This window comes from Leopardus geoffroyi, chromosome C3, assembly GCF_018350155.1.
Source record: "Leopardus geoffroyi isolate Oge1 chromosome C3, O.geoffroyi_Oge1_pat1.0, whole genome shotgun sequence".
Classification (NCBI taxonomy): domain Eukaryota; kingdom Metazoa; phylum Chordata; class Mammalia; order Carnivora; family Felidae; genus Leopardus; species Leopardus geoffroyi.
In genome coordinates this window covers 8,196,474-8,219,792 of record NC_059338.1, presented here as the reverse complement: position 1 = coordinate 8,219,792, position 23,319 = coordinate 8,196,474, and the positions used below count along the sequence as shown (strand labels likewise).

Here is a 23,319-nt window from a genome sequence, read left to right as displayed (position 1 = left end):
CTGAATGATCTTGGGGCAAAAGTGGCTTCGTGTGATTTCTCTTGGTCTGTTTCTCCATTTGTAATACGAGGAAAATATATCTCTTTCACAGGGTGGTTGTGAGAATTATACGACATTGAAAACTCCTAAACCATGGGGAGGGGCTCTGGGAAATGCTATTTTCCTTTCGCGTCGTCATCCTTTCCATCAGCTCTAGAGCTGGCATGTAAGTTTAATTGCAACAATGATTCACCGGGGCCAAAACATACCCCCCCCCCCCCCCCCCCGCCGCCCCGGCTAAATCTGACCCTCCACCTACTCTGCTGCACCCACACAGCTGAACCTGCTGGAGAAAAGCACAGTCATGATGCCTGACTTTAGACTCATGGCCGCAAAGCACAAATGGGTTCCCGGCTGGCTGGCTGGCTGACTGGCAGGACAGTGCCATCACTCTTCTGCTCCGTGACAATCGCCTGCCTTCCCTTCTCCCCAGTTTCATTCTGGGCTAAGGACCTCCTTCCCATCCAACGGGAAAATTGAGGTGAGTAGGGGACAGCTTCCACAAGGCCCCTCCACTGCACCTGTGCGTATATGGTGTGTGCCTACGAGGGTACCTGTGCTCACAGCTGCCATCTGCCTTTTTGTCTGTGTGGATGAACTCTCCTCGCTGCATCCATGGCCTCCCGGGCGTAAACTTCCATCCCTCCTTGTTGATTCCCCCTGCAAGCCTCCCCTCTTTCTTTTGCATCAACAGATTTTGCTCTCTGTTGGATTTTTCCTCAACATAAACACGCTTTTTTCCCTCTCCCATCCAAAAACAAAGACTGTTCCACTTCACTTCTCCCTCAGGTAGGACCCCACTCCTTGCTTGCAAAATTCACTTAAACATTTGTCTTGTCCTTACTGTCTCGGGTGTTTTCTTCTATTCTCTCTTAAACTCCCTGGAGTCAGGCTTCCCACTCCACCACCACCCTTAAGTGACTCCTGTCATGGTTACCGATGAGCTCTGTGTTAGTCTAGGAGTTATTTTGTAATCTTCTTGTTTGGTCTAACAGCAGCCTTTAATACCGTTGGTCACTTGGTCATTTCTTTTTCTGCGAATGACTTTCCTCTCTGCTTTGCTTCTGCGTCTCTTGGATTTTCTCCAGCCTCACTATCACTCTTTCGTCTCTTTACTTGTTTGTCCTTACTTCCTCAAACACTTAGGAGCACCGGTCGTACGGCAGCTTTATCTTCCCAGACGCTGAGGCCAAATATTTTGGGGTCACCTGTGACTCCTGTCTTTCTCTCATTTCCTGCATCTAATCCACCTGTAAATTCTCTTGGTTCTACCTACAAATGGATTCAGAATCGGACCTCTCAACATCTAGGCTGCCGCCTTTCCGTCCAAGCCACCATCTCGTCCTCTATGAATTATTGTAATCATCTCCTAACTGAGCTTCCTGCTTCTTCTGTCCCCTACCATCTCGTCTCATTGGAATGGCCCAAGCCACTCTGGTAAGGTGGATGACGGGCCATCTCATATTTCTTCCACGTGGTCCAATGGCTCCCACTTCATTCAGAGCAAAATCCAGAGTCCTTAAAATGGTCTGCAAAGCCCTGCATGATGGGAATCTCAGCTGGTTGGGATCCCTGGTGTCTTCCATGTTGTCAGGTCCAGTGATTTGTTCTTGGCCCTCACCCTGACTTTATGTGCTGACCATATTCGACTCAATTGATCATCTACCCCCCCCCCCCGCCTTTTTAAAATGCTTTCTCCATTTGTCTTTTGAAATCCCGGTTTGAAATACTTGGTTTTGAAAATACTGGTTTTGAAATACTTGATTTACTGCTGACATCACTGGCCTGCTTCAGACAAACTCGCCTTGCGTCATCCTTTTTCTATCTTCCAAATGTTGCGTACCAGGGCTTATACCTGAGTGTTTTCGTTCCCCTCACTTATTCCCTATTCCCACGCCTTTCAATATCATCTGTATGTTAATGCCCGTGAAGTTCATGGCTACAGCCCTGGGCTCCAGGTTTGTTCATCCTGTTTCTATCCTACATCTCTCTTCTATTGTACCTTGAGGCGTCCAAAGTCAACTCAAAGTCAATATATACAAAAGGCAGCTTTTGATTTTCAACCCTACATCTATTACTATCTTCAAGTTTTCCCATCTTAGGAAACATACCATTTTCTTCCTGGCTGCTTAGGCTAAAGACCAGGGAGATTTTTGCTCTATCTTTTTTTTTCTTATCGTACATCCAAACCCATCAGTAACTACTGTTGAGTCTGTATTTGAAATACATCATGAAATCTGACATGTTTAAAGAGGAGGAAGAAAGGATGAGTGGATAGATGGATGGATATGGGCCTAACTTTTAATCTCCTTCTATTCTTCTGGGAATTGTTCTAAAGGAACTCTTTAGAATATAAATGGAGGACCGATTTTCTGAAATGTCCCACATCAACTCAGTAGGTTCCACTGTACACAGTAGGCGCCCAACTAATATTCATTAATTTCAGAAAAAAATCATTATCAGGCCATAAGATAAATAGACCATCTAACACAATTTTCCCTAAATGGCTCAACTGTTTCACAAATAGGCTAAAATAATAAAACCCCATCAATTTAGAGAAATATACAACTATGCCCATCTTAGAGCCAGGGAAAATGAAACACTGAAAAGTAATGTAAGTTGCACAAAGTATGGTAATGAGTCACTTAGTTATAAAAGGTAAGAGTGGGAGTAAGTAGGCCAGTTAGGAGGCAATTTTAACAATCTAGGCAAAATATAAGAAATTTTCACTTATAGCATAGATATGTTTGGGGTAAAGACGTCTACAAAGCAGATATATTTGCAGATATATTTGCAGATATCAAAGCAAAAAGTATTACATTTTATCTCGGAGGTCTATTATCCAACTAGAAGCGTGTGTTCTAATAGACTTTCTGGGCAGTCACATCTTACATTCCTTCTCTGTTATGACAAAGTAATGAGGGAACACAATGTACAGATTTCACCTCAGGCAGCAGATTTTATGGCGAGATTTCATAGTTGGTTCCGAAGTTATTTATTCACATTTTGATCCAGGATCTTAGCTATTTCGCCTGTCTGGGTTTCCATTTCCTTATCTATAAAAGTGAAGACTTCAGAATGGAAAGGTATAAGCTTGGAAAGGTACTTTAATCTTTTTGGGTTTTAGTTTCCTCACCTGTAAAATAGGGTCTATTGAAAATCCCTTGCCACTCCCTGCCTGCCAAAGAAATCAGAGGAAGGGAAACAAGGCTAAATGAATAGTACTTAAATAACAGTTACGTCTACCGCATGTTGAAAATTGTATTGGGGTGCTTTGGGGGAAATTTGAGTTCAATGAACAGAACAGTTTCTATGGTAGTGCCTTTTGGGTCTCTAATGTGGTCCTGTACCCTGTAAATGACAAAGAAGGAGATATAAAATGCAGTATTGCTCATATTAATTGGATCAGGTAATTTTCTTTTCATGTAACACAGATTAATTTCTTTAAAAAAAATTTTTTTTTAATGTTTATTTACTTCTGAGACAGAGAGAGACAGCGCGAGCAAGGGAGGGGCAGAGAGAGAGGGAGACACAGAATCCGAAGCAGGCTCCAGGCTCTGAGCTGTCAGCACAGAGCCCGACGCGGGGCTCGAACCCACGAACTGTGAGATCATGACCTGAGCCGAAGTCGGACACGCAACTGACTGAGCCACCCAGGCACCCCTAACACAGATTAATTTCTTCAGGCACATTAGTTTTTTGTGGAAAACAATTTGGAAAATTGTCCATAACTACTTCCTAAATGTACATTCTTAATCTCCAAATGCTTCTGTTCTTTAACATAGTTACCCGTGTTTCAATTCAATGTCATCCTACGTCTACGTCTTCCGACATCATGAGAAAGTACTCTCTGATCCGTTATATAAGGTGGTCTAGCTTGAGGATACTATTCATGACAGTCTTTAATTCCCATTTTAGGTCAAATGTGTGAGGCTGGCCTCCTGGAGGCTGTGACTGAGAGAAGGAGGCAGCTGTGCCCAGGTCTGGGGGAAGAATGCTTTCATCAAAGAGGAGAGTGAGAGCAAAGTCCCCGAGGAGGAAAAGAACCACCAGAGACGAGGGAACCCTGGTGCAAAGTTGGAGAAACAGGGAGGGCCGTATTACTCCAGGGCCTTGAGGGCTTGGTCGGACCTGGAGCCAGTTTGAGCGCTCACAGGTTTCTCTTTGGGCAATCTGGAATAGAGAATAGCAGAATGGATTTCAGTTTGGAACAGTCTCTTGAAAGGGAAGGGCGTTAACTGTGGAACTGGAGTAGGGGCAGGAGGGAAGACCTCCCCGGCCCAGGAATGAGAAGCAGAGAAAGTCGGTCTGCAGAGAAGGAGAAACAGCCGTGCAGAAAGGAGCCGAGACCAGGGAAGCAAAGAGAGAAAATCCTGATTGCTCTTAGCTTCTTTGTTCCAGCACCTTCCATGAGTCCCTGCTCTAATCCTTCCTTTAAATTGCATGAATGAACTGCATTCATTTAGTCAATTCGCCTTTCTTGCTTAAGCTAACTTGAATTGGATTTTATTACTTACAACAAAAAAGCTGTTAATCGATGCACATATAATTTCTGTGAGTTTGACGTTCTACGAAGCAAGTTAACGAAAATCGAGTCATGTATATGAGTCAGTCCCAGCTAAGAATCATTTTGCCAGATTTGGTCTCTTTGGTTTCTTCTGTGGGAGTAGCTAAAACACTGAAAGAGTAAAAAAAAAAAAAAAAAAAAAAAAAAAGGGACAAAAAAGGGAAGGAAAACCCCTATGACCGCAACTAATTCCTTTCATATAAATATGTTTTTCATATGTCCATAAAAACCCTTCTGTTTACATTCTATCCTCTTAGGCTTATTTTGCCCATATTTTTGAGATTTGATCACATCTTTGTCCCATAGCATTTCTCTTCCATCATGACAAGTTATTAATAATTATCAGGGATTTAAGTACATGAAAAATTAACCGTTTCTACTGCTGGGACCAGACTAAACATTTCTTAAAAGAACCATAAATTTACTCTCATTCTTTGTTAGTCTTTGCATTATATTAACTAGAGAGCTGGTTTTTTGTCTTTTGTTTTTGTCACCCTGAAAACCCATACGTTTTTTCCTCCCTATAGGGAGAGTTTTCATCTATACCCCTGAATTTATTTTGTTAGTTGTTTCCTTCTTTCCTTCCAAGTCTTTTCTTTACCTTTTAATTAATTGATATGCTGAGAGTTCCATTTTACCTTGGGCCCCCATCCAAATCCTCCCCTTCTTCCAAGGCTTGCCTCGGATTTAATCTGCTGGAAACTTTTGATTGTTCCAACCTGAATAGACTTTTGCCTTCTCTGGCATGCCCTTGTTCTTATAAGTCCAACCACTGTGTTTAGAATGTAACCATTCCCGGGGCGCCTGGGTGGCTCAGTCGGTTGGGCGTCCGGCTTCCGCTCAGGTCACGATCTCAGGGTTTGTGAGTTCGAGCCCCGCGTCGGGCTCTGGGCTGACAAGTCAGAGCCTGGAGCCTGCTTCGGATTCTATGTCTCCCTCTCTCTCTGCCCCTCCCCCGCTCATGCTCTGTCTCTCTCTCTCTCAAAAATAACTAAACATTAAAAAAAATGTAGAATGTAACCATTCCCCTCTCTCTCCTCCTTTAAAGCATGCATCCCCCCTGCCTTTTCAGTGAGGTAATACATTTTAGAGGATGAGATCTTGGTTTTTCATGCCTTGCCAGATAGGATTAGGTTTTGTTTCATAAAACAATATAGCCAAACAAGTTGCTGAAACAGAATGGAGATTGAAACAGATGAATAAACATGGAGCTTGTAGTTCGGGGACGCCACGGTGGTCCCACCAGCATCAGAGACCCAGACATCTTGCTTCCCTTTGCTCGGCCATCCTTAATACATGACTTCTCTCTTTCCTCGTGCCTTATTGTCCAAGCCAGCTGCCACAAGTCCGGCCATCAGGCCCACACTCCTAGCAGAGAGAAAGAAAAAGAGGGCTGGACAAAATGGCTACTCTAGAAGTCTCCCACAGTGACTATGAGGTTTTCCCATGACACTTGGCACTGTGCAAGTGTCATGCAGGGAGAGCGCGGTATGTGCTGAGGACCATGCTCAACACTTTATACATACCATCTTCTGTATGTCACTCACTCACTCACTCACCATGTGGGATAGATATTATGGTCCTCGTTTTACGCATTAGTTATTTGAGGCTGGCAGAGCTCCGAGCTCCATCACCAGGAGCTGGCAGCATTAGGACTCAAAACCAGGTTTCCCTGACTGCAAAGGCGGTGCGATAGAATGCTCAGTGGCTTTTCCAAACCAGGTCAGGAAAAATGAGGCGAGGAATAATGGCACATATACTTTTAAGTGGGAAAGCGATACTTTGAGGAAATATCTTGTAAACGAATAAGCACTTAACTTAGGGATGGAGGGCTAGGCACCATTCCTGACTCTGAGATCCTTTCTAGCCGGGTGTGCTAGAGTAAGTGATTTAACCTTTTTCTTAAGGATGCATACAATAGACCATGAAATTTGGGAAAGGCCTGCTGTAGGCTCCGATAAAGCATCAGCTTGTAGACAACCCCGAGGGATGGGAGTACGATCCTCTCGGATGCCGTATAGTGTTGATATACACGTCCCTGTATTGTGTTGAATAGTACCCCTCCCTCAATTCCTATACAACTGGCACCTGTGAGTGTGATCTCATTTGGAAATAGAGTCTCTGCAGACGTAATCAAGTTAAGATGAGCATATTGGATTAGGTGACCCCTAGATCCAATGACTGGTATGGTCATAAGAAGGAAATTTGGACATAGACTCACAGAGAGATGTGAGAAGAAGGACGTGTTAGATAAAGGATCAGAGTGACACAGCTGTGAGCCAAGGAACATTAAGAAGGATGCAAACCACCAGAATCCAGGAGAGGCAAGGAATGAATCTTCCCTAGAGTCTCCAGAGAATCCAGACTTCTAGCCCCCAGAACTATGACAGAATAAATGTCTGTTTCTTTAAGTCGATAACTTTATGGTCATTTGTTACACCAGCCTTAGGAAACTAATATAGGTCCCCCAATAGACTCAATACCTGAGGCTGTGAACCAAACACTGAAAGAAAGATCGTCTCTCTCACCGTTACTCCCTGTGACCCACCCCCTGTGACTCACTACCATGCCTCCTATCACAGTAGTTTGAGTTGGGCCAGTTTAGAAATCCTGGTTTCTGGGGTTGGGATGATGGTCGTTGGGTGGAGGTCCCACCAGGAGACATACTAGTTCTGCTAAATGTAAAACTACAGTTATAACCTGCTCATTTTGGGCACCTCATGCCAGCGTTACCAATAGGAAAAGACAAGATCAATGATACTGATGGGTTCACTGATCCTGATTATCAGAAGGAGTTAAGGTTGTTGAAACAAAGAGGTCAGAGGGGAGCATATCCAGATCCTGACGGAATCACACTATTGCCTCTCTTGGTGCTTCCATGCCCTGTGAAAAGGGTGAACAAATAATAGTTACAGTCATTGCCTGACAAGGGTAAGGCAACTTAGTAATGGAGATCCTTTAAAGATGAAGTTCTGGGTCACCCCATCAGGAAAGCTGTCTGGATCAACGGAAGTGCTTGCTGATGGTGAAGAAAATCAAGGATTGACTGTGCTGGAGGGAGAAGATGAATACCAATTAGTACTTGAAGACTTACCGTTTGTTCCACTAACTCTCTTGTATTTAGTACGTGAAGAGATTGCGGCCATTCACTGCCTTAAATAGAACTGAAATGTTGGACTTAACAGAGAGCTGAGTGATAGAAGGGGTGGACTGTATTGGACACCTTTTGTGTGCCATTCAAATCCGCTCAACCTCATTTCTTATTCCAGCCAAAGCTGGAGAGCATGTTCCTTGTAGGCTTTGATTAGCTTTGCATGGGTGACACCTCTCTACACTTCTGCCTGGACCAACACTGCATCACTCTTGTTTCTTTTCTCAAGGTTTTGTCGATGCCACCATCTTGGATAGTTGTTGAAATGTGCTTAACATGTATGTCCACGGGGCCACTCTTGACAAGGAGAAGGAGCCAATGGATATTTGTTGTCCTTCCAAATCTAAAGTGTGTAGCTCTGAGACTCATTTCATAATATCTTTCAGAAGGTCCCATGGGATTGAATATCAGCTGTCCATCCTTGTGGTCAATTTAAGGTGCTGTATTGGAGTTTCCGCCTTCTCTTTCACTCCCCCACTAACTTACTTCCTCTCTAGAGCGTTGCTTCCCAAATCAGTTACTTGTATGTCAGCCTTTTTCTCAGCCTCTGCATTTGAGGAAATACAAGCTATGTAAAAAGAGATTTAATATGTATTCTGCTGGAGGCATAAGTATCTGACGGCATTTTGATGTTGCATTGCTCAGAATATTTATAGTTTAGCAGAGTAAAACATCTATGTTCAAAGGACTGACTCCTCATATGCATTTTTCAGACATCAGTGGCCCTTTGATAAAGTTCTTCTGCTTTGAGGGCTCCTACCCTTTTCAACCAAGGCCCAAGCCTGAACTGACTTATTTATTCTACATTCTTATCCATTTATCCTTAGGCTTTTAGCAGTCAAGTAATAATGATGAATCCCAGGAACTTCTTGAGGAAGCCACAGCTTGAGGTAAAAATGCCAGAAACATAGGAATGTTAGAATTCTCTACTGCTCTTCCTGTCAGGTTTCAGAAATATGTACTTATATTTGGCCATCTGACCACTAATTTCATCCCAACAGGCTTTCACCCATTTTCAGTCACTTTCGGGCTTCATGGAGAACAAACAAAAAAAAACCCCAAACTTATTCCTGGGGTGACTGCAGCTGTGTCATTAGTCTTGGGTTGATTTCACACAGAACTTAAAACTCTACATTAGTGTGGTTCCCACTGCTTTGCATGTGAATCGACTGTGTGAACTGACTTACTCCTATTTGTCACCAGGGAGAAGTGTACCTATTTTAATAATCCCTGAAATGCAGCCTGAGGAGGATGATGTCCCACAGGACACAGGGGTTGCCAGGCGGGGAAGTCCCAGCTTGGTGGATTAGACTGTTTTTATGATAAGACCTCCCTTGGGGACACTTAAGAAATATCCCATAAGAGATGGAAGAAACAAGGTTGGAAAGGGCCTGCATATGAGGAGGACTAGAAACATCCAGAAACATCTAGGAGGAAGAACTAGAAACATCTCCATTGTCCTGATTCATGTGATTCCCATCTGCCTTCCCCCCCACCCGCCGGCCCCAATAGTGGGCTGAGAAGGCCTGTGTGAACCCAGGTCACGTTATTACTCTCCTGTTTAAGTGAGAACACTGAGGCATGCCGGGGGAGGTCACTGGCTTGGGGCCATTCAGCTGGCAGGTGGGAAGACAGACTATTACCCAGATCCTGCAGCTGGAAGCTGGCTGGGGTGTACCATTTCCCAATGTCTTCTCTTTCCTGTTGATTTTGCATGGCTTTGATTCGGCTTTGTCAGTATTGTTTTTCGTATTTAAAAAAAAATTTTTTTTTCAACGTTTATTTTATTTTTGGGACAGAGAGAGACAGAGCATGAACGGGGGAGGGGCAGAGAGAGAGGGAGACACAGAATCGGAAACAGGCTCCAGGCTCTGAGCCATCAGCCCAGAGCCCGACGCGGGGCTCGAACTCACGGGCCGCGAGATCGTGACCTGGCTGAAGTCAGACGCTTAACCGACTGCGCCACCCAGGCGCCCCGTGTTTTTCGTATTTTTAGGGCTTGTGTTTCCTCTCTTCTTATACCTACTTTCGAGAGCTTCCCTCATAGTGCCCTCTTGCATCAAGCTTGCGTCTCTACTCTTGAAACGGGGCAGCGTCTAGAGCTGCAATCACATGGGGCTGCTGAACAGATGAAACGTGGCTACCGAGAATTGAGATGAGCTGTCAGTGTAAGCTACACATCGGATTTCCAAGACTAAGATAAACACGAACACTATAAAATATCTCGTGAACACATTTTACATGGAGTTCATGTAGAAATGACAATATTTTGGGGCGCCTGGGTGGCTCAGTCGGTTAGGCTTCCGACTTCAGCTCAGGTCAAGATCTCGCGGTCTGTGGGTTTGAGCCCCGCGTCGGGCTCTGGGCTGAGAGCTGAGAGCGTGGAGCCTGCTTCAGATTCTGTGTCTCCTTCTCTCTCTGCCCTCCCCTGCTCGCACTCTATCTCTCTCTTTTTCTCAAAAATACACAAACATTAAATTTTTTTTAAAAAAAGAAATGACAATATTTTGGATATTGGGTTAAATTTAATTTAACCTGTTTCATATTCTTTTTTTTTAATATGACTACCAGAAATATTTAAATTACATATGATTCATATTTGTGGCTCAGATCCTATTATATTTGGGAGTACTTCTCTGTAGCTTGTCAGTGAGGAGAGAGGAGACACAGGATAAGGCTCTAAAGACAAAAGCCACCTAATGGAGCCCTTGAGTCCAGAAAGCCGAGAATCATGGGATCAGAACCCACGTGGGGTCCAGTCTGCAGTCCACAGCATTTAAAACCTCCACTGGTCTGTGGGCTTCATGAAGACAGGATCAGAGCCGGCTTCTTTCATTCGTGGATCCAGTGGTGTCTTGACCCATGCCTGGCACATGTAGGGACTCAGGAAACTGGAGTGGTGGCTGTTGGAAGAAATCCTAGGACAGGGTCACCCATGTTTAACAAGACACAGAGTGACCATTTCAGAAAGGGAGACACCATCTTCCTCTTAGTTAACTCTCTCTTTGCAACGTCTTAGGGCTCTGGCTTCAACATTCACGATCTCATTTCTTATTTCTCTCTGCAGATGTCTCCTCCTGCAGCTAGGACTTCTGATCGAAGGAACCCCAGAGTTTTTGATGACAGCGCACAGATCGACACCGCTGTTACCAGTTCTTAATAAAATGTGCCGGCAACTACTTTCACTCTTAGTTTGTTCATTCGCTTACTCACGTATTTCTTCTTCTATAATAAACATTTATTTAGTGTCTATTTTCCACACAGCACACTATTAGTTATTGTGGGTAGATTAAGAAAAAAAAAGGTCAGAAGTTTATGACAAAGTCCTATCCCTTTCTGTAAAATGTCAGACTCACTATCTTCCCCAGTATGGCTTTCAAAATCCTTTCTATCACTTTGTGAATTTACCCTCTACTTAACCTGCTTTGCCTTCATTTCCCACTATTTGGAAGACCTACCATCGTCTCTCTATTTTGAGCAATCCCGCTTTTTCCTTGAAGCTTTATCGATCCCTTGTTGCCTCAGTCTTGTCCCAACAAGCTACGTTTCTCCTCCTGGTTGTGATTTATAATAACGGAACCCTAAGCTATGTTGTTCTGGCCACCAGTTCAGGTAAAATGAACTGGGACACGGGGCAATTTAGCATATGGCTTCAGTGGGCTGCCTAGTGGTAAAAGGCGTTCTCTTTTATGTGTTCCTGACTTTGCTTTGCCTTACTTTAGATATTCTTCGGACCTATTTTGATTTTCCTGAGCTTCGTCCATCCTGCTGACAAACACATTGAGAGAATTCTTTCTGTCACTTCGTAAAGAAAGAATCTTTACGTCCCAAAGACGGTGCTTACTTCTAGGATTTCCATTTGACTGTTTTCGGTTTCTATCCCTCTGCTGAAATTCCTCATCTGTTCATGTAACTTTTCCCACCAGATCCTTTAACATCTTTAGCATAGATATATTAAGGTCTGCGTTGATAATTCTAACATCTGGGCAATTTCTGGGTCTGGCCCTACTGACCACTTCCTTTCTTGGCAACTGGCCCACATCTTCTTCCTTCTTCACATGTCTAATGATTGGGGATTGAATGCCAGAGATTATACATAAAAGACACGCAGAAACTAGAGTAAATAATGTCTAACCTCAGAAAAGGACATGCCCCTTTGTCAGACCACGGTGGGGGGAGGAAAAGGGGAGGGTGGGTGGGAGTTGAGTCTATCCAGTCTGTGGTTGACCTAAGTATGCGCTCTGTGGTGGCTTCGGTTCGATTTTTTTTTTTTTTTTTTTTACCACAGCATCAAATGATTTGAAGCTGGAAAGAATCTTTCTTTTTGCAAGGATTTGAGTTGCTCAAGGACTCAGTCTCTGTTCTCCCCGCCCTGCCCTCGGCACACTTGTGCCTCTGAGTGGGGTTGGGGGGGAATGTCCCTCAGGCTCTTGGCTCCCTTCCAGCCACAGGTAACACCCACGTCATAGTCCATGTAAGGCCCAGAGTTTGCAGAGGATTGTTCTGCCCTCAGATTTCAGGGGGGGGGGGGCCTCCTGTCCCTTCCCCCCGGGGCAGCTGGGTCCTTGAATTCAACAGAAGACCAAGGGCCCCCCCCCCCCCCGAAGTGTTTCTCTTGGCTCGCCTGCCCCGCCCCATGACTCCCATGGAATTCTTAAGAGTTGTGGAATTTTGAAGCCCCTCATTTTGTCTCCTCATTTCTGATATCCTTCCACACCACCTTACTGCTCCCACACTTGCTTCTTACACGGTACTTTTTCTTTTAAAACGGACGAGCCACTTCACCTGACTCCCCAGTCTCTCCAAGTAGGGCAGGGAGCGCTCAAGAAAACTATTTCTATTTATTTATTTTTTTTTTCAACGTTTATTTATTTTTGGGACAGAGAGAGACAGAGCATGAACGGGGGAGGGGCAGAGAGAGAGGGAGACACAGAATCGGAAACAGGCTCCAGGCTCTGAGCCATCAGCCCAGAGCCCGACGCGGGGCTCGAACTCCCGGACCGCGAGATCGTGACCTGGCTGAAGTCGGACGCTCAACCGACTGCGCCACCCAGGCGCCCCGAGAAAACTATTTCTAAAGGTCACTGTGACCGAGCACTTGAGACACATGGATCTCGTTTCATCGTCGTAACAGCAGCATTAGTATCACCACTGTGCCGACAAAGAAACTAAGACTCAGGAAGGGCGAATCGGTCCATTCGTTCAAAAAATACTTTTGCGTGTTTACCATGGTATTTTCTTTCTTTCTTTCTTTCTTTCTTTTCTTTCTTTCTTTCTTTCTTTCCTTTAATATATGAAATGTCTTGTCAAATTGGTTTCCATACAACACCTCGTGCTCATCCCAACAGGTGCCTTCCTCAATACCCATCCCCCACCCTCCCCTCCCTCCCACCCCCCATCAACCCTCAGTTTGTTCTCAGTTTTTGTTTTTTTTTTTTTAATTTTTTTTCAACGTTTATTTTTATTTTTGGGACAGAGAGAGACAGAACATGAATGGGGGAGGGGCAGAGAGAGAGGGAGACACAGAATCGGAAACAGGCTCCAGGCTCTGAGCCGTCAGCCCAGAGCCTGACGCGGGGCTCGAACTCACGGACCGTGAGATCGTGACCTGGCTGAAGTCGGACGCTTAACCGACTGCGCCACCCAGGCGCCCCTTGTTCTCAGTTTTTAAGAGTCTCTTATGCTTTGGCTGTCTCCCACTCTAACCTCTTTTTTTTTTCCTCTCCCCTCCCCCATACCATGGTATTTTCAATGCGAAGACGCCCACTTAAATATTTCTGAAATCGTGACAGATTTCGCAATAGATCGAAACGTTTGGTGTGGCGGCAGCCTTTTCCCACCAGAAGACTATCACTGTTATCCAAACGTTGGCTCGCGGGGAATGGATGCCTTGGTGCACCAGCCTCATTGGGACTTGTGAGCCTCGTGGAAACGGCAGACCAGTAGTGACACAGGGAGAAGGAAGTGGGAAAGGGATTCAAACCCACAGTTCTGTCTTGACATGAAGCTAAGAAGCCCCCGGGGTGTAGTCTCCTAGCTCCCTGCATGAACTAGGTATCAACAGTTCCTATCTCAATGGTGGGTGCCGACCTCCTGAGCAGCCCAAACATTAATTAATTACTTGAATTCACTTTTTGGTCTTTTAATCTTCTCTAACTTCAATGACTTCAATTATTAAAGATCTTCTGCTTTTTTTGGTTGCTTTGGCATGTCCCTCACTTAGCTTTTCTTACCTTGGGGCACATTTGTCACCCCGGGTGCCGACGATCGTCCATATTTGGGCTCAGCCGTGGCCACATCCCTGGCTCCCCCTCTGGTAGGTGACTGACCATGACTGCCAGCAGGTACTCTACCGTTAAGTGCTTTTATTCTTGGATTTTGGCTCCTTGACCATTTCATCCTTGTGGAGCCACTCAGCTCTAATCAGGCTTATCTTTGGGTGTGTGATTCATACCAGAAAACTTGGCTGGGGCCCTGGCCTCATGGAAGTTTGCCTAGTTGGCTTTTGGAGGCAGTTCCAGGCTTGTTACGTATGATCTGTGCACATGGCCATGGTCTACCCTTTTATGTGTTCTCTGTGTCTACACTTCTTCTCCCAAACGGGTTAGCAATAACCAAAAAGGTCACAATAAAGCTACTGACTGCACCACCAAGGACTCCCAGGTGCTTCCTCCTTCTGATGTGGAGACTAAGCCATGGAGAAGTCTGCAGTCTTTTTCTTGGAATTCTCCAGGAGAGAAGGAGAAGGTTGTTTTCCCTGCCAGGAATGAGACGCCTCCAGCTATCACGTGACTGCTGCCATTGTTCCCTTCTATTGCTTTGACTCTTGGCTCTTTTCTGCTTCCTTTGTTACCTGTGATGTCTGATGAGGACACTTCCCAGCTGTGGTGCCTTCTGCCGAAGCCCGTCAATGTGGACTGCATCCATGACCCATTAATTTCCAGAATCCCCAAAGCACCGTGGTTAAGCCCAGTAATATTTCTGACATTAATGAGGGGATGGTGCCCTTGATCGGTGTCCATTCAAAGAGGGGAACATTCTTCCTGTCTCTGTGTTTTAAAACAAATTACATGACAAGGTGACAAAATAGTGCTGCCTTGCGGGGCTATATATATGATGCGGTGAGGTTTTGATGAAGAAATCTGCGCTTCGGGCCCTCTTTCCATAGAACTCAGATGTGATTTCAGAAGGTTCTAGGCCAATGGACAAATTAAGGGACAGGCATCATTGGGCCCCAAATCAGGCTCCCCTAGGGGTAAATGGGCCCCGCGATTGGCCCCAGCTGGTGTGTCTTACTCTCTCCTTTAAGGAAGGTCTTTCCCAGTTGACATTCTGGTGGCTGTGGAAGGTGAAATGCACACAATGTTTATGTTCCTATGAACATCCAGTCCTATAGACATGCCTCAGTGTGTGCAAATCCCAGCACGAACACGGTTTAGACTCCTGTCTACCTTCCTCACTGCGTCTTTACGACTCTGTAAAGTGGTCACAAGTTAATCCTTTTGTCCTCGGGTTTTACCTGTCATCTAATGGGATAGATAAATCTGTGAATGTGAAAATCTGTAAAATAGACCACATGTTCTTAGCTGCTTCTTTGTGGGGCTTGATGGGGCTCTTATAACTTTAGCTTTGTATTGGATGATCAGCTTTCTTATGCAGTGAACTTTACATAGTCAGAATTCATTTGTATCGCATTTGCTGCGTCTGTAGTTTGTTTTTATTTGTGCTATTTTCAAAGGTAAACCATCTCCCTACCTCCAGCATCCAGTAATGACTTGCTAGCAAAAAAAGTGACTTTTTTGTGATACATCTTTTAAAAAATCAATTGAGATGACTGGACTATAGATTAAAAGGATAAAATCAGAGTTAATGTATTATGAAGCTGATATTTTCAACATTAAATGTAAAAAAGTAACATATGGTTTGTCAGCCAAAATAGAATGAATAAATTGAGGTAGGTTTAATGATTATTGGATCAGAAATATTTGAAGGATATGTTAAACATATATATATATATATATATATATATATATATATATATATATACACAGAGAGAGAGAGAGAGAGAGAGAGAGAGAGAATATGGGTATATGGAATGGTTTATAAAATAGCATTGCTACATACACTGTGAAATACAATGTACCCATTAAACCTTACTAGAGAATAGTCATCATGAAATCTGGCATTTTTATTCTTAGGCAGTATAGATTTCAATAACCACCATTTTGTGAAAAAATACACTAATGGTCCTATTAAAAATAATGACTACGTGCTTGTTAAGTGCCCATTGATTACTTAAAAACTCACACTCGTTTAAGCTGCAAGAATAATTAACAGAGGAATCATTTCAGAGTTCAATTTCCCAATTTCAAAGTTTATTTCTACATTTACTGTAAAACAGACAATATTGTCACAAAGCACAAAGCTGCAATTTCCCCCATCTTAACTACGTCTTTTCTTCAGAACCCTCCTGAGGATGCTGCCCCTCTCTTATCCTTACGGAAGTGTGTGGGGGGCTCGCACGAGTCCTGTAAGATCCCGAAGGGGTGACAGGAACCCGTGGTCCTGGTATGCACTTGTGAACACTCTCTTCTCAAACTGGAATTAACTTTGAAAACAATTGTGTTTAGCGCTGCCCAAATGTGGTCTGCTCTGGCAGAGTCTAAAATTGTTGTTCGGGGGACCATAGACCATGCCCGATTGATTCATTCACGGACACGGAGAGTTTCAGAGAAGGCAAACAAATGGAGGAAAAGAGAGGGTCCTAATAAACAATTTGCTTATAGTCAGTTTCCACTAAGAGGCCAAATAGGCTGCATCTGTTGTGGCTCTTTTTCCTGGGTGACAGAAAGGCCTAATGCCCCAAAGAGTCCATTTTGCAGCCACGCGCTGCTGATTTGAAAGAGGGTGAGAGTCAAAATACCTTTGCATGGGCCTTGCTACTCTAGATTCTAGATTCCCCGAGCAGGCTTCATTTTGTTGTTCTAAAGTCAACAGGGAATTCTCCCTTTGCCAGCCTCTAAATGCAGCCAGGGATCCCCACGGGGTAGCTCTGCCCATGCTTCTCTTTCAGGGCCCAGGCAGTGTCGACAGGACACCGTGGGCCCCCCTCCCACCAAGAATCTGTGACGGAGGAACATGGGTCTGCCCTTTCGAATCCCAAACGGATTACATCCAAAACACACACCGTGGACGAAATTAACCATCTGTGGCAGTAAACCTAATGACTGTGAGAGAAAAAATGTGATGGTAACATCTAGGGTGCCCCAAACTCTGATCAAGGGTACTGGGTTTCATCTAGGGGAGGCGGAGGTGAAGGTAATGGAAAGTTGGTAAGGGAACGTTTAATCCGTTTTACTGTACCCCATCTGGGAACGCTAAAAGAGAGCAAGCTGACTACAGCAGGAGACACAGAATCCCAAAGAACCAGAATTCATTAGCATTTACCAAGGACTGTCCTAAGGGTCAAAACACACCCCACAGAAGATGCCAATTTTCTCATCCCTCGAGAGGAGTTCTCTACTGTAGCAGAGAAAGAATTCATCAGCCCCATGGCCAGGTCTGCACCTAGCGTTTGGAGCTCTTTTGTCTGAAACCACAGAAATATTATATCTACACGTGGAAACCAGCTTGTTTTTTATTTTGTGAAAACAGACCGTGATTTAATATAGACATTCCCGTTAAGTGGAAATAGGGAAGGGCGATTGTAAAAATCAACCTACTTGATGAATAGGTAAGTTCACAGTTATATTGCCGATAATTCTGTTCTTTGGGACGTGATAAAAAATATATAGTGTTTATACTCATGCCCACCAAATTACATACTTGGAAGAGAATGTGCAAAAAAACGTGGTATTTCTTTCTGAGAATGGTCTCTCATTTAACAGGCATTCTTGAGTACTTGCTGTGTGTCAGTATTTTTGTAGAACAAAATACTTTGAAGACATGCTTTGAAGACAAAGCATGATCTCAAAAAGCTTGAGATGATAGACATGCACGTTCACGTGGTTACAGAAAAGGTACATAAAAGGAAGTATGGATGCATCCTACAAGAAGTACCAAACACAAAGGAGATGTGATATACACATACAGTGGAATATTACTCGGCGATCAAAAAGAATGAAATCTGGCCATTTGCAACCACGTGGATGGAACTAGAGTGTATTATGCTAAGCGAAATAAGTCAGCCAAAGAAAGACAAATACCATATGATTTCACTCGTATGTGGAATTTAAGAAACCAAGCAGATGAACAAAGGGGAAGGGAAGGAAAAATGAGAGAAAAACAGAGAGGGAGGCAAACCGTAAAAGACTCTTAAATACAGAGAACAAAGTGAGGGTTGCTGGAGGGAGGTGGGTGGGGGATGGGCTAGATGGGTGATGGGTATTAAGGTGGGCACTTGTTGGGACGAGCACTGGGTGTTGTATGCAAGTGATGAATCACCAAATTCTACACCTGAAACCATTATTATACTATATATTAACTAACTTGGATTTAAATTAAAATATACATGTATAAAATATGTATTTTTAAGTCATGATAAAGGAAATAAATACCCTAAATTTTAAAAAGTGTATGTTAAAATAAAAGATTGAGAATTTATGTTAAAAAATAAATTTCTAGGGGCACCTGGGTAGCTCAGTTGGTTGGGTGCCTGTCTTCGGCTCAGGTCATGATCTCGCGGTCTATGAGTTCGAGCCCCGCATCGGGCTCTGGGCTGACATCTCAGAGCCTGGAGCCTGTTTCGGATTCTGTGTCTCCCTCTCTCTCTGACCCTCCCCTGCTCATGCTCTGTCTCCCTCTGTCTCAAAAATAAATAAATGTTAAAAAAAATAAAAAAAAATAAATTTCTGTCAAAAAAGAAAAAAAGAAGTATCTAACACGACACAAGCACGTGAACATAACACCCCTGGTAGGTCACCTGACATATGAGCAGATACTGTCCACTTTTAATGGCTACTGTCAGTCCAACAATCTCAACTCTAACAGTAATTCAGAAAGGAATAATTCTGGGGGTGCCTGGGTGGCTCGGTCAGTTAAGCGTCTGACTTCGGCTCAGGTCATGATCTCGCGGTCTATGAGTTCGAGCCCCGCATCGGGCTCTGTGCTGACAGCTCAGAGCCTGGAGCCTGCTTCGGATTCTGTGTCTCCCTTTCTCTCTGCTCCTCTCCCATTCATGCTCTCTCTCTCTCTGTCTGTCTCTCAAAAATAAAGAAACATTAAAAAAAAGAAAGAAAGGAATAATTCTGTCCTCATTCAATTATCTGTCTGTGTCCTCATGTAGTTACTCATCCAACAAGTGTTTATGAGGGCTTGCTGATGGTGAGGTACCATGCTGACTCGACCCTTTGAGCTGTGTAATGGCACGCCATCAAGAAAATTTTTGCGGCTCTTGCTGTCCTCAAGCTCCTTCTTTTTGGTCATTCTAAGTCTCTCTGGGCTCGGTTTCCCTTCCATGACGTTGCTCACGGAGATCCTCTGAAAGCAGCACTTGATGCCCCGAGAGCTAAGATGTAGCCTGGCTGGCCTCGGTCCTTGCGGAGGAGCTCACACCCTTTTCTTCTCATCTAGATCATTTCCTGCTCCCACAGTTTCAGTGGTGAGATGGCTGAGGCAAGCAAAAAGGCTAGGACTATTGGGCAGCTTAGACTACGCCTTCAGCCAAAGGAACAAAAAGCAATAATGGTTAAGACCAGGAAAGCCACTCAAGGAAATGGAGTTTAAGTTAAGAGCTGGATGAACATTGTGCAAGGGAAGGTCAGAAGAGAGTTGGATACGGAGCAGGAAAGAGGAGACGTTGTGCTAGGCAGAGAAAATGGTGTTTGAGAAGGGGAAATGCGACATGACCAAAAAATCAAGAGCGTTTAGTATGGATGAAACAGGGTAGGGTGTAGGTACAGGTGGGAGAATTCTAAGAAAGGAAGTGTCATTATTAGAAAGATCTCTCTGGCTGCTCAGAGTGGATTGGGTGTAGAGAACTGAGAGAGGGTAAAACAATTTTCTAGATGAGAAATGGTAGGTCTAGAGTAGCGGCAATAGAGACAGAAAGGCATAGATTTCTGGGACAGCTATCTTGGAAACAGAATCTTCAGAAACCTATACAGGGAATTTTTTTTCTCATAAGAGAGAGCCGAAATAGGTGTTGTTCTAGTTATGGTAACCATTTATCTACATATTGTGAGTTAGACATTCCTGGAGAAAATCTATCCCAGATATGATCCTTGTGATAGGCGAACCAAATGCCTAGAACTCTATCCTTAGTGATTATTTTCTTTTGATGAATGTCCTGATTATCTGTTGTCATCTATCACCGCCATCATCCCCTTTTGCATTATAGAAGCAAAGCCAGAAGTTAACGTTTCTCAGAATCCCTTTCCTTTTATGGTTCTAGGTTAGATATTCTTTTCCAGTGTGAAGAACTCACATATACTTTGGAAGGTGGGAAAGGAGAAGCCATTATTCCCTGAACACAACTGCACATGATGCAAGGGCAGAGGTGAGATTTACATGGGTTCCAGGGGGTTCTTAAGGACTGTCCTGTGGTGCATCTGGATGGCTCAGTCATTAAGCATCTGACTTTGGCTCGGGTCATGATCTCATGTCTTGGGTAAAAACATGAGCTCTGCTTCAGGTGAGCCTCACTTCTCTCTCTCTCTCTCTCTCTCTCTCTCTGCCCTTCATGGGATTCTCTCTCTCTCTCGCCCCTGCTCATTTGTAGCCTCTCTCTCAACCAACAACAACGACAACAAAAAAACCAAAAAAACAAAAGCCCCTGGCTGGTTGAGACCATTGGTGCAAACATCTCAGCAATTTCCTGGAAAGCTTTTGAGAATCATCCACTTTGGAGCTTTGGTCTGATATCATCAATACCCATTTCTTTGATCTTTGCTCCTCCAGCTTTTCTAAAGATGATATAATTCCTTCATTCCTATATTAAGCTTTTTTTTTAATATCCCAATACACTAATGTTTTCTATTTTTTCTGATGGGGGTCTGATTGAAATGAGTTTCTGTACACCAGATACATTTCCAGAAGAATAGGAAATTTAAAGAGTAGGAATCTCAGATTAGTTCTGTGATCCGGTTAGATTTGGAGGAAGTCATGACTTCGCTGTCAGTGCAAAGTGGGTCACAACTCGTCTGGGGCACGTGATGATAAAATAGTTGCTTAAGTTATCACCTTCAGTTTCCTGGGATCAGGTGTCTGCAGACAATGAGGCTTGGGATCACCAGGGGATCTAACAGCACTTTAGGGAAGCACAAACGGTTGTGGAGGTGGGATGGCTGTTTTTTCCTGTACTGGAGAGTCTAGAGAAAAAAAAAAAAACCCAAAGCTGAAGACTTTAAATTCCCAGCTCAAGGCTCAAATAGAGAACCAGAAAATGTCTAGAGCTGTCATAAAAGAATCTCTGTTTCTTAAAGCCATAAAGGCTGCGAGTTCTGAAAAACAGAATCAAGATACAGGAGATGGCTGAATTACATGCCAACTGAACCCAGAGGCTTGTGCCGTCTCTTATGTTAACGTTGGGGCTTAATAAGGGAAGAATGACACCCTGAGATTAGAATGGGGCACTTGCATAGATTATTATGAATTTGAGTTCATAAGCCTCCAAATACCACCAAATCTTCCTTCCCCCCCCAACCCCTTCAGTGTCTAAGGAGTTCAGTCTGCCCTTTTAGAGGGAAAGACCCTGTATTGAACTTGGGAAAGGCACTTGTCTTGTTGTGGAAGGCTGGATCCCTGAAGACCTTCTCCTACACCTCTCAACACCTGCAGACCCGTAGCTAGACTCAAGGGCCTTGGCACCTGAGAGAAAGAGCGTGAAGTCTGGATCATCGGGAGAGACACACATACCCAAAGATCTGTCATATTTTGCAACTTAATTTTTTTTAATATTTATTTATTTTTGAGAGAGAGAGAGAGAGACAGACAGACAGAGTGCAAGCCAGGGAGGGCAGAGAGAGAGGGAGACAAAGAATCGGAAGCAGGCTCCAGGTTCCAAGCTGTCAGCACAGAGCCCGACACAGGCCTCGAACTCACAAACCCTGAGATCATGACCTCAGCTGAAGTCGGATGCTCAACTGACTGAGCCACCCAGGTACCCCTATTTTGCCAATTTAAATCAGCAGATACAGGGGGATATCTGTGTGGTAATGGATCTAAGTGTGTTAAATCATGGAGGGAGATATCTAATGGTGGATTGGGCTGAACTGATTAATGTGGGAGCACTAACCAGAGATTAAATGCATCTCAAGCATCTGCAAGGGACTTACTTTAACAATATTCTCAGTTGGTTGATTGAAACTTCTACTCATTTAAAAAAAATTTTTTTTAAGATTTTATTGTAAAGTAATCTTTCTACCTGACTTGGGGCTCGAAATCACAACCCCAAGATCAAGAGTCACATGCTCTTCCGACTGAGTCAGCCAGTGCCCCTTCTACTCAATCTTTAATGAAGATGAGAAGCCAGAACTTTCTTGGTATACTGTAGGAGAAGGAATTTAAAGGTTTAGTGTGATAGCAATGCTGGGGTGGCTTTATTATGTATTGTCTGTAATGTATTGTCCCCCAGTAGGGTCCAGAGGGCCTCCCTTCATCAGATACTGAGATATATATTGGTCAGGAGAGCACTAGCGTCCCTCAAAGGCTCTGTAATCATTGTTCTCTGGAGGCAGATGGGAGAAGCCATCACTGAGATGGATCCCATGAGGTCAGCGGGGATGAGAGGAGCCCAGAGTAAGACAAGGAGACATTCGAACTATGAGGAGCTTAGACTCATAGGCATCAATGCTAAAGCATTAATGTGAATGCTTTAAGCCTGAGTTTAAAATAGATCAGTAGCCCACTACCACTGGAGTGCTAGAAGAAAACAACCAAACAAGATACTCTCTAAGTTGACCTCTTTCCTAACAACGAATTTCTTTTGCTGATTCACTTGTGGCTTGGTGCTGAGAACAACTACTAATTTCCCTGTGGCCTGAGATACCACAGTGGTTTGGAACACAAAGAGTTAAAATTATTGCCATCTGTGTCTAGGTTTATGAGCAAGACCCTTTGGCTCAAAGGAGCTTTGAGAAACGAAGATTAGTCTTTGTCCCAGGAGAGGAATAAAACCTGTTCCCACTATGGAACAACTTTGTGTTTATTCTGCGTGTTTGCTTATGATTTTCGCTTCCCTTTCTTTAGCCCCTGAAACAGACTCCTGATCCTGTCACTTTGCCGTGAAAACTCTGAGCGTTGTTTCTGCTTTGTCGGCCTCACAGGCGCTGAGCGGCGCCGGCTCACTGAAATTTGTCTGTGCGATTCATTGGCACCTTTTGTCTATGGGACCATCAGGGGATGTAGCAAACCACAAAAATGACACCATAGTTGATGCCCAGACTCTTCTGCTCGCTAAACAACAATGCGTTCAAGTTAATATGGCTGCCACTGACCTAGACCCACAGTATACACCACGGCTGATGTTGTCACAATGGAGTAGAAGGAATCTCAACGTGGAGATTAGAAACTGGCAGGCATTTGAAGCTAGGCTCATCTGCACATGGCAGAGGTAATAGAGCCA

General features: G+C 44.0%; 1 long non-coding RNA gene across 1 annotated transcript; it reads left to right on the top strand.

Moving 5' to 3' along the window:
- The first annotated feature begins 329 nt into the window (after window positions 1-329).
- LOC123585416 lies at window positions 330-4,776 on the top strand. The gene is made up of 2 exons (XR_006706147.1): window positions 330-520; window positions 3,958-4,776. It is a non-coding gene; the product is annotated as an uncharacterized LOC123585416 (long non-coding RNA).
- The last annotated feature ends 18,543 nt before the right edge of the window (window positions 4,777-23,319 follow it).